The sequence below is a fragment of the Ornithodoros turicata genome, unplaced genomic scaffold (genome assembly GCF_037126465.1).
Source record: "Ornithodoros turicata isolate Travis unplaced genomic scaffold, ASM3712646v1 Chromosome12, whole genome shotgun sequence".
In the NCBI taxonomy this organism is placed as follows: domain Eukaryota; kingdom Metazoa; phylum Arthropoda; class Arachnida; order Ixodida; family Argasidae; genus Ornithodoros; species Ornithodoros turicata.
The window spans coordinates 2,482,079-2,492,008 of NW_026999301.1; the positions used below are offsets into that span (position 1 = coordinate 2,482,079).

The 9,930-nt window shown below is 48.6% G+C and overlaps 1 long non-coding RNA gene across 1 annotated transcript; it reads right to left on the bottom strand.

Annotated features, from left to right (window-relative positions):
* Window positions 1-7,772: 7,772 nt before the first annotated feature.
* Window positions 7,773-9,647, bottom strand: LOC135371753 (uncharacterized). Its single transcript, XR_010415714.1, has 2 exons — window positions 9,369-9,647; window positions 7,773-8,756 (listed from the first exon to the last, which is right to left on the bottom strand). It is a non-coding gene; the product is annotated as an uncharacterized LOC135371753 (long non-coding RNA).
* Window positions 9,648-9,930: the final 283 nt, after the last annotated feature.

Below are 9,930 nucleotides of genomic sequence, written 5' to 3' on the forward strand. Positions count from 1 at the left end.
TAAATCGATCCATGATGAGCCTCTTGGGCCATTGAAAGTTGGGGGAGATTGAGGGTCGTTTACTAGAGCGAGGTCGTTAGCCATGATAAAGTCGATGAGGTCTTCTCCTTTTTGGTTTGCATCTATTCCCCCCCATAGGGGGTGTTTAGCATTAAAATCTCCGCAAATAATTATTTCTACTTTTTATGTCTATATAATAGTTCTTGAATGGGCCGAAGTTCTTTCATGTCCTGGTTAGGTGAAAGATAACAATTTATTATTATTAAAGATGTGTCGTTATTTTCAAGTTTTATGGCTATTATAGTTTCTTTTACGAGAAGTTGAAGAAAGTCATATTTGTTTGTATTAATTAAAAGGGAAACAGTGGGTTTTCCTTTTGCTTGAACTATGCTGTATTTTTGTGGAATTTGTAGGATGGATATGTCGTGGTAATAAGGTTCCTGTATTGCGACGATGTTTGGGTTAAGAGTGGCCAGGGTCTTTGAGAGAGTCAAAGCCCCAGCCTTGGAATGTGCTTGATTTGTTTGCAAAATTTTTAGTGCCATTTAGATTTTATGAAGAAAGATGGGTTATTTGTTTACCACTGTTTACCACTGTTCCTCAATCCTCTGCACCTGTGCTAAGAAGGCAGGGCAGTGACGATCATAGAATCGATGTTCTATACCTTCTGGGTGGTTACTACCGTCCAAGTTGTTAATGCAAGCTTTGCATCTGGGATCGGTAGCCTTACAGTCTTCCTCTCTGTGTGCATTAGCACAGAAAGGACAGAAAGTCTGTGTTGATCTACAGAGCTTTGTTAGGTGGCCGTAAGCTAAGCATCTTGAGCATCTTCTGATGTTGTGGTAACCTTCCACGATGCATCTGGCCCATCCTATTTTGGCTTTTCCCTCCTGGGTTAGCCTGTGGTAGGCTTCCTTTGGCAATGATACGAAAGCGGTTTGGGTTTTATCCCTCTCCGAACGCATATAGTTAAGTTCAATGTGCTGTGAGTGCTCTACGAGGTCGTTGTAGTGAATTAGGTCGTGTATGACCGATTCCTTGTCGTAGTCTTCTTCAATGAAACGTATCTTCACCTGAGGTTGTGGAGGTCGGTTGATTCTCATGTGCCATTCTCAAGTGCCATTTTCGTTTAGAGAGTCGCTTTCTTTGAAGATTTTTTCGATTTTGTCAATGTCCTCCTCCTTTTTGCTTTCAAGGACTAGAAGTCCGGCTTTGGCGGGTCGTATGGTTGCGTCAGTGAGCAACACGTTAGCTTCTGTTATTCCTTGTTTGAGGATGCTGGTCAGGTTCTTGAGGCTTTTTCCTGGTTTAGGCTTGACTGTGGCCGAAAGGATTTTGGAGGGCCGTTGTTTTGGTTGATGCTGGTTTCCTTGAGCAATTTCAGCGTAGGTTCTTGTGTGATCCTTGGTGTTGTCTTCCATTTGTTGAAGGGCCTGATTTAGCGCCTGAGCCGTCCTCTGAACTTCCTTCCTTCTCGCACGTTCTGTGGCTCTTTGGATATCGAGGGTGCGGATAAGGGCCTCGTATTTGTGGAACACATCCCTAAGGGAATGTCTTTTGTCCCTTGGAAGGTCGTGTTCAGCATCAATGTAGGTATTTCTAAGGTCCTTGAGGGCCTCGTTTAAGTCTGCATATTGTTCCTGAGAGGAGTCTGCAGATTCATCCTGAGTTTGGGAGGCTTGTCTTTCTGAGGCTTGAGTGTTTTGTTCACTAAGTCGGGGAAAGGGGCATTCGCTTTCCTCTTGTTTTTCGAGTTTTTTCTTCTTTTGTTTTTTTCTTCTTTTTGTTCTTTGTTTCGGTTACTTTCTTTTTAGTCTTCTGAGAGGGCTCGTTGAGTTCATCTTCTGATTCATTTGTACTTGAGTCAGAGTCTTGATTGGTTGCAGAGGTTTCGTTTACGTGACCATCTGCCTCCTGTTCTTTCCATCTCTCTTCTGCCTTGCTTTTAGGCATCTTGTTGGTTCTTTTGAGTTGCTACTTAAGCTATCCTCTTTGAAGAACCAAGTACTGTAGTTCGAAAACGCATAGTCTGCTTTTCACTATTCCCAATGCAAGCCCTGCACCTAGGCTCCGTAGCCCAGGATGTCTCAGCGTACTTGGTAGGGGTGACAACTTTCAAACCGATTTTTCGGGGTTTTCCCGTGGTTTTTCGGGGTTTTTGTGTTTCTTTCGCAAGTTTCCTTTTTATTCACCTTTATTAATAAGCCCTCTACTAGAGGCTCTTTACCGCATAAAGCTGCGGTAATTAGGGCCAAAGTTATGAGGGATTAAAGTATTGGCAGAATTTAGCCAACTTTAGCTGAATAAGGGCAGATTGGGTTTGCCCTACTTAGGAAGTAAGGGCAAAAGCCCTCAAAGGATGGTTGTGCGGGAGATCTAGGGGTTATATACTTGGTCTGGAGGAAGTGAAGGTAGATCTTATAACTTCCTGTTAGGCGGGCGGTGACCGACCAATATGGCGGCCCCCTTGCACGTGTGTTTATCTTGTTCGGATGATCGTATCTTGAAAAGTATTGAACGGATCTTGATGTGTGAGCAGTTTTTGAGAATCGGAAATCAAGACGAATCTTTTGAGATACTACTTATGCAGTTAGCTGTCCTAGTTGCGAAGATAGACCGGCGGCCTTGCCAAAAGTAGGCTTAGCTAGCCTTGTAGGTAAAATTGAAGATTCTAAATCAAAATGGACAGTAAAGGTGGAAATTGGGCTCACCCCAGATGCCTGAGTAGTTCATCCACGTGAGAGCAATTCACTTTCCGTCGGATCGACGTTTTAACTGTCCGATTTCAATAGATTCCTGGAGCACTGCACAAGAGGTAGTTGATCCATTCATGGGCGGTGGGAATCTCGTTAATCCAGCGAATTTTCTGCTCCAACGTGTATGAATGTGACGTTCAGTGTGTTGAATGTTTTATACACGTCCGCGCTGTCCGTTTTCATCGCCGAGACTCTCTGAGGTCGTTTGGCACATCAGAGGTAGGGCTCACTCTGGTTTACACTTCGCAAGATAGGCTTCGATAACAAACTCCTAAAAAAAATCACGCAAAAATCCACGGTGTAAAGATTAGTAGAAATAAACTGTTGTGATATGAACGCTTCGGATTCAAACTTTCAAAATTAATCGTCCCTGATTGGTCGACAGGCACGGCAGCCCCAGGGCAGCGAAGGCTTCTTGCTCCCGCGTATGAAAATAGTTACCAGAAGCGTGTGGTTCTTTGCGGAGGCCTAGGAACGAGAGTACCGAGTCCGGGCGAATCGCTTGCTGTATTTTTCGCTGGGTATCAGGATTCTGTTGACATTGCAGATAGTAGTATGCTCAGCTGTCGAATTTCAATATGTACAACTCTGAATACGTGTCGTCAGTGACCAAAATAGTTCCCGGTGTCCGTTCTAGCTATGGTGGACTCCTGCCATATTGTGAACATTGTCGCGGACGTCGCCATTCTCCTACAGGGCTGCCTTGGTTCTAAAATCGGAGAGGTGAAAAATGGCAATCGACGAAGAAGCCCGATGCCGGTACCTTGTGGATGTGTTGTGTTTATCCGTCTGTGTATGTTCCAGCCTCAAAACCGTAGAATCGTGACATCGGAGCCTGCTTATGTACTTTCCCGCGTGTGGGTTTTCTTAAAAGCATACGTTGTGATAAATGCAGGAAACTGGTACTGGACAGACTCTCGAAATGCCTTTCTGCAAATAATCTGCATACGGATGTGACGAAACGGTTTGTTTGTTTGTTTGCAAGAAGAAAAACAAAATTCGTTCGCATGAATTACTTTAGTTACGAGAGGTGGCTTCATTTTCTGTAACGAGCTGTTGGTAATTTCGATGTGTAACATAATAATATTCGAATTTCAGGAGCATGCACATTGATTCACGCACCTCCCTAGGCAACGATTTGCCACGCAAAAGCTGCAAGAGATGAATCTAGACATAACGCTTCAAGCACTTTGTTCTCACTGGTCTTTGAATGCCCAGGGACCTAAGAATGCCATTTTCAAAGTCTGCCTGCACCTGAACGCAGAAGTGTGAGAAATGAACGGCACCCTCTGTTGTATTTGTGTGCCTTCCTTTCTGTCCTATGATTTCACATTCAGAAATGTCCAAGTACGTTTATTAACAGATCACTTCAAAATCTATCTAAGTCTATCAAACAAGCTTAGATGGGTAGAAATCCAGCGAACCGGTAGAGATGTAGGAAGGGAGTTGCCTCAGGACAGAAGCCGCCGATATTTCGAACAGAGACTGTTCGAAGAAGAAGAACAGTCTCTGTTCGAAATATCGGCGGCTTCTGTCCTGAGGCAACTCCCTTCCTGTCAAACAAGCTGTGAGTCATTCGTCCATTTAGTGTGCGAACACGGCAGGTGCTGAATTGTACCGTTTTACGTTCGATTATTTTTTACTTTCGAAATACAACGAAGGAATACCTCCCTGAGAGCTAGTTATATTGTCGAACATATCCTTAACAAGGTGTGACAAGAGAAATACAACCACTGTAGCTTTGAAGCAGGAGTTTGAGACTTTGAGGGAAGTTTCGGCGGCCTTGCTGCGTGTTATAAATACGGATCGAAGAGCGAAGTCAGTGTATTGTTCGCCATGGTGAGAGAGAACGTGACAAAGACTAACTGCTTACATCAGAACTTTTCAATTTTCACACTGAAATCATTGGACTGACGCTAGTACTGCGCTTCATCCTTAAAAAATGGAATGCAATCATCCGTAGCGTACAGAAATTTGCTCAGCTCTCTCCATGCTATTTGTGGACTGCACTGCTCAGAATGCTCAACAGGGGTCAACACCTGAGCCAGCCATGTAGGCATACAGGGGAATGAAAAGGCTGACCAGGCTGCTGCTGAAGCCGCTCTCTTGGGAGAGATTGCTCCTGCTTGCTTTCCCCATCAGGATTTGAGACTCATACTGAGGAGGGCGATCAATCATAACTGTCAGGAATCTTGGACCACACAAAATGATAAGTTCCACATGGTAAAACCCTATGTGAGGAGACACACGTCAAGTCAAACCGTTTACAAGACACATTAGCGTCTCGACTCAGAATTGGACACACTTCCTTGACACATGATTTCTTATTCTGACGTGAGGATCCTCCTGAATGTGTGGACTGTGAAGTTCTGCTGACCATTTCAGACATTCTCTGTACATTTCCCTCTCTTGAGAAACAGCGCGAGGTACATTTTCCACAATTCTACAAGCGTTTCCTGCCATGAACCATTTGTGTCATTTCAAAAGGTATTGCGCTTTTTACAAGACATTAATATTCTCAATAATCTTTGATGCCTTACCTTGTCCAGTTTAGGGTACTACAGTTTGTTTTATTTACAAACATAGTTTTCGTTTAATTACAACAGTATATTTTTAACTAAGTTTCATGTACTCACCAGCATTTGGCGGATTATGCCCTAAGTTGTTCCTGTGCCAAAAAACAATCATCATCGTCATCGTTTCAGAACCATGGTTTTCGAAGCTCCTCATCCTTCAGGCTGAAGATCAGTTAAACCCACTAGCTACCCTGGCGTCGGGAAAGTGGCGCCCCCATCGCCCGGCAGTATTGCCGCAGTAGCCCTCTCCCGCAATTACGGTAGGGTCGCCGCGGGAGAGTTGACCCTCGCATATAGCTGCACGTGGCTGTCAGATATCCGGGGAAACCGGGGAAAGGTAGACCCTGGTAGTTGAGTGGATCCAGAGGTTGTTTTGGACCCTTCGTTGCCCCTCTGGGAAAGGAACACACCACTTTGGCCCCCAGCTTCCCACATACGGGTGGTCCTAGCAGGCCCGGCAAGGACTATTCAGCTAGTCGCCATCTCTCTTTTCATTTCTTTTTCTCCCTCTCCTGAAGCCCACTTCTTCACCTTCTTCGGCAGCAAGGGTCAGCTTTGGGCAGTACTTCTTTCTTTAGAAAACTGCTCTTGCGTATAGTGCAGAGGCAGTGTTAACGTGTGGGACACGTTCCCTCGCTGGGCTCCATGGTGGGTGACACACCTGCTGCACCAAGTCACTTCGTCCACTGTATGGATAACACAAACTCGAAAAAAAAGACATGATCAGCGCCACAATAGGCACCGCACCGAAGTGCAAACATTGCAGTATTTTAGTTCCACTCCTGAACCATGGTTCCCGAAGATCCTTATCCTTCAGGCTGATCAGTCAAAACCACTAGCTAGTGTCTCTCTCTTTCTCGTTGCTGAAACTCCCAAACAAGGAATAGGTAAAGTGTACAATGCAAGAAATTGAGAACTGGTGACGTCCACATTGAGGTGAGGAAGCAGAGCTCAGAACTATTGTCATTAAAGCAGATTGGCAATATTCCAGTCCCCGCAGGGGGCACCGGCTTCGGCTGGTGTTTGGTGAGTGGCGCCACTACGGACCCCAGCACCAATCTCAAGATGTTATTCGTACCATGCCGAGGGGATTTAAGGTGAAGGGTAGAAGCTTTGGACGGTGGCCCTCGGGGTCTTGGTCAAGCCCCGGCTGGTGGGTTGTTACAACTCCGGGACCTTCCCGTATATTTGAGCATGAAATGTGGGTGACATTTGGGATTGCCCATTTCATAAAACGTGTATGGGAAAATCGTTCTTTAATTCTGAGTTTGGGGCAATGCGCCCCCGGACCGAAATATTACAAACTGCATCTATACCATCCAATGCTCTGTACATTGGTCTGGCATGTTGTGATGCTGAAAAAGACAAAAGCATACCACTGGGGAAGATGTCACCGTTTTTCATTAAAAAAACGCTGGCGTCTCGGTCTCTGTCTAAAAATACTGTAGAAATAAAACGCATAAGATTGGGAAACCTGCTTATAAAATGTACACACGAAAAGGACTTTGAACGTATCCTGGAGACTCACAAGATGATGGGTAAAAGCATTTCAGCTTCCTTGCCTAAAATATTGAACACCTGCAGGGGCGTTATTTCAGTGTCCGGGGTGATTAATGTACCATCTGAAGAGATCTTGATGGAACTTAAGGAACAAGACGTCATAGATGTTCGTAAAATGAAAATACGTAAAAATGGGGGTGCACCACTACACGCAACATACTGCTGACTTTTGACAGACTGACACTTCCATGAAAGCTGAAAGTAGGCTACCTGTCAGCAGATGTCCGACCCTATGCAGCAAACCCATTGCGCTGTTTTCGGTGCAACAGGTTTGGACATGCTGCAGATGTGTCGTGGCTCTGCTTGTTGCGCACTGTGTGGCGAGACGAGCCATGAGACTAAGGAGTGTAAAGGATGTGGAAACCTCAGTTCCCACAACCTCGGGGTGTCAGCCCGTCCGTTCGGTGCGCGAAGGAACCAGCAGCACAACCAGAAATTCAATGCAACATACCAGGTTTATTGACCTTCAGAACAGCTTGCATCCAGCAAACAACCGCACAACGAAATGCCCCCTTTTCCAGCGGATCCCCGCTGTTATCCCTGTGCGTGGGGTACGCCCCCCTGGAGCACGGCTGCCCTCTGTCGCCGTAACACGTGGCGCTCTCTTATCGCCACCCCCCCCCCCCCTCCCTTACAGGGTCATGAGGTCGTCCGATAGGTCTGGTACGGCGTCGTCCATGGCTGAAGAGGGGGCAGGCGGCGGAGGAGGGGGAGGCCTGGTCTCCACCAGAAGTTCGGGTCTGAGCCGCGTGAGGGTGGACAGGGCTGTTGTCACGTCGTTTGCTGTCCGGGCGGCCTCCGTTCGGACCTGGTGAAGTGGGCCCCGGCGGTGTGTCGGACGGTGCTGTTCGGGGACCAAGCAGAGCGGGCATAGGATCCGCTTCTCCTCCGCAGTGAGGGGCTGTAGGGGATCGGCCGGGTGGCGGTCGGTGAGCGTCAGACCGCGAAACGGAGCCGGAGTCTGTGTGGGGTCGTGCCCCCGGAGGGGCCTTGGTTGGTGAGTCCACCGTGTGCGGGATGCCAAGGAAACCGGCTGTCCATGGGACACAACTGTCCAAGTGGCCACAGAGTGGTGCTGGGGTGGATCCGGGCGGCTTCCGCGGGAACGGGAGCGGGAAGGTGCACGGCGGGCGGAAGACTGCGGACGTTGTTGCATCTGAGAGGAGAAGTAAAGGGAAATGGTAAGAAGGCAGCCTCAAACCGTGGGCGCCTGAGAAGGCATCCCCCCAAAACAGGTAGCGGAAAACTGTGGAACAGAAATCACACTAATAAAGCACTAAATCACAAGCACTATGCTTAGCGATGGAGATAGTGGCAGCTACGTGCGCCGCCTGCGGGGACGCAAGTTGTAGCGGCTGGACGCAGGTCCGGGAACGGGATCCAGGTCCTGGAGGGAGGCAGGTTGCAAATCGGGCTCCTCTCCGTCAGGGTCTCGGAGGTGGTAAGACTTCAGGTCCGAGATGTGAACTGGCCCAGTCTCTTCGCCGGTGTCGCAGCGACGAAGCCTGTAAGTAAGGCCGGAGAAGCACGCACTTACCTCGAAGGAGCCATCCCACCTATCTGCGAGTGAAGCTGCAAAGCCTCGTGACGCATCACTTAGCGGGTGAGTCCGTCGAAGGACGAGGTCACCGACGCTGTAGGTGAGGTTCCGACGTCCACGGTTGTATTGGCGAGTCTGGTCCAACCTTGCGACGTCCAGATTCTCCCGAGCCGTCCGGGCTGCATCGTCCAGTCGACTCCGGAGGTCCTCAGCAAACCTTGAATAAGGAGGCCGGGTAGCACCATCCCGGAGGCCCAGAGCATTCTCCACAGGAAAAGGGGCCTCTCGTCCCAAGTTCAGGAACGCCGGGGTGAAACCGTCGTCCTGTAGCGAACGCCAATTCAGCCAGGCGAAGATCCCAATCACGGTGGTGCTGGCTAGTAAAAGCAACCAACATCATTTTCAGGTTCCGATTAACACGTTCGGTAATGTTAGCCTGAGGGTGATACGGGGAAGTCTTCTTATGCTGAATGCCTAAGACAGCGCAAGAATCTGAGAACACCTCACTTGTAAAGTAGGTTGCGTTGTCGGTGATCAGCTGTGCGGGAAACCCGAACCGGCAAAAGGTGTCGAGTAACTTTTCCCACACTCTCTGGGAAGTCAGCGTCCTGAGAGGAAACAGCTCAACCCATTTCGTGAAATGATCAGTAACCACGAACAAATACTGGTTACCTCTAGGACTGCGGGGAAATGGTCCCATTACATCACAAGCAACTATCTGCCAGGGTCTATTGCTCTGAACAGGCTGTAAGCGCCCAGGGGGTAAACCACCACGAGGTTTTGCTCTCTGGCATACGGGACAAGTACGAACATACTTCGTTACATCCTGGCTCATTCCTGGCCATGTCGCAACACGACACAACTTTTCATAAGTTTTCCTGCCGCTGCTGTGACCTGCCAAGGCCGAGTCATGAAAGTAACGTATGAAAGACTTACGCAACTTCCGTGGCACCACGACTGAACGGGGATGAGCCGTCGTCCTCATCCGCCTGGGGTATGTATCTGAACAGGATGCCATCCTCGCCCAGCAGATAGGAGTCGTGCCGTCCGTCAGTCGTTCCGGTGTCCGCCGAGTCTTGCTCAGCTATCCACTGCGACACCCGCTGACAAAGGCCGTCCGCTCTCTGAGCGTCTAGGAGCTGCTCTCTGCTCACGGCTGTGCCCCAAGACGAAGATACGTCTCGTGCCACCTGTGCTGCTGCCAGAAGTTGAGAAGGCGCCTCGGTGCCTTCCTCTTCCTCCTCCAGTAGAGGTGCGCGGGACAGTGCGTCCGCTACCACGGTCGTTGAGCTCCGTCTGTACTCCACGTTGAAGGAGTAGCCTTCTAGAATCTGGGCCCACCTGGCAAGTCGTCCAGACGGGTTATGGAGCCGCTGCAGCCAAGAAAGTGCCTGGTGGTCAGTTTGGACAGTGAAGGCACTGCCGTCCAGGTAAAGGTCGAACTTCCTGAAAGCGAAGATGATCGCCAAGCACTCCTTTTCCGTCACAGAGTAGTTCC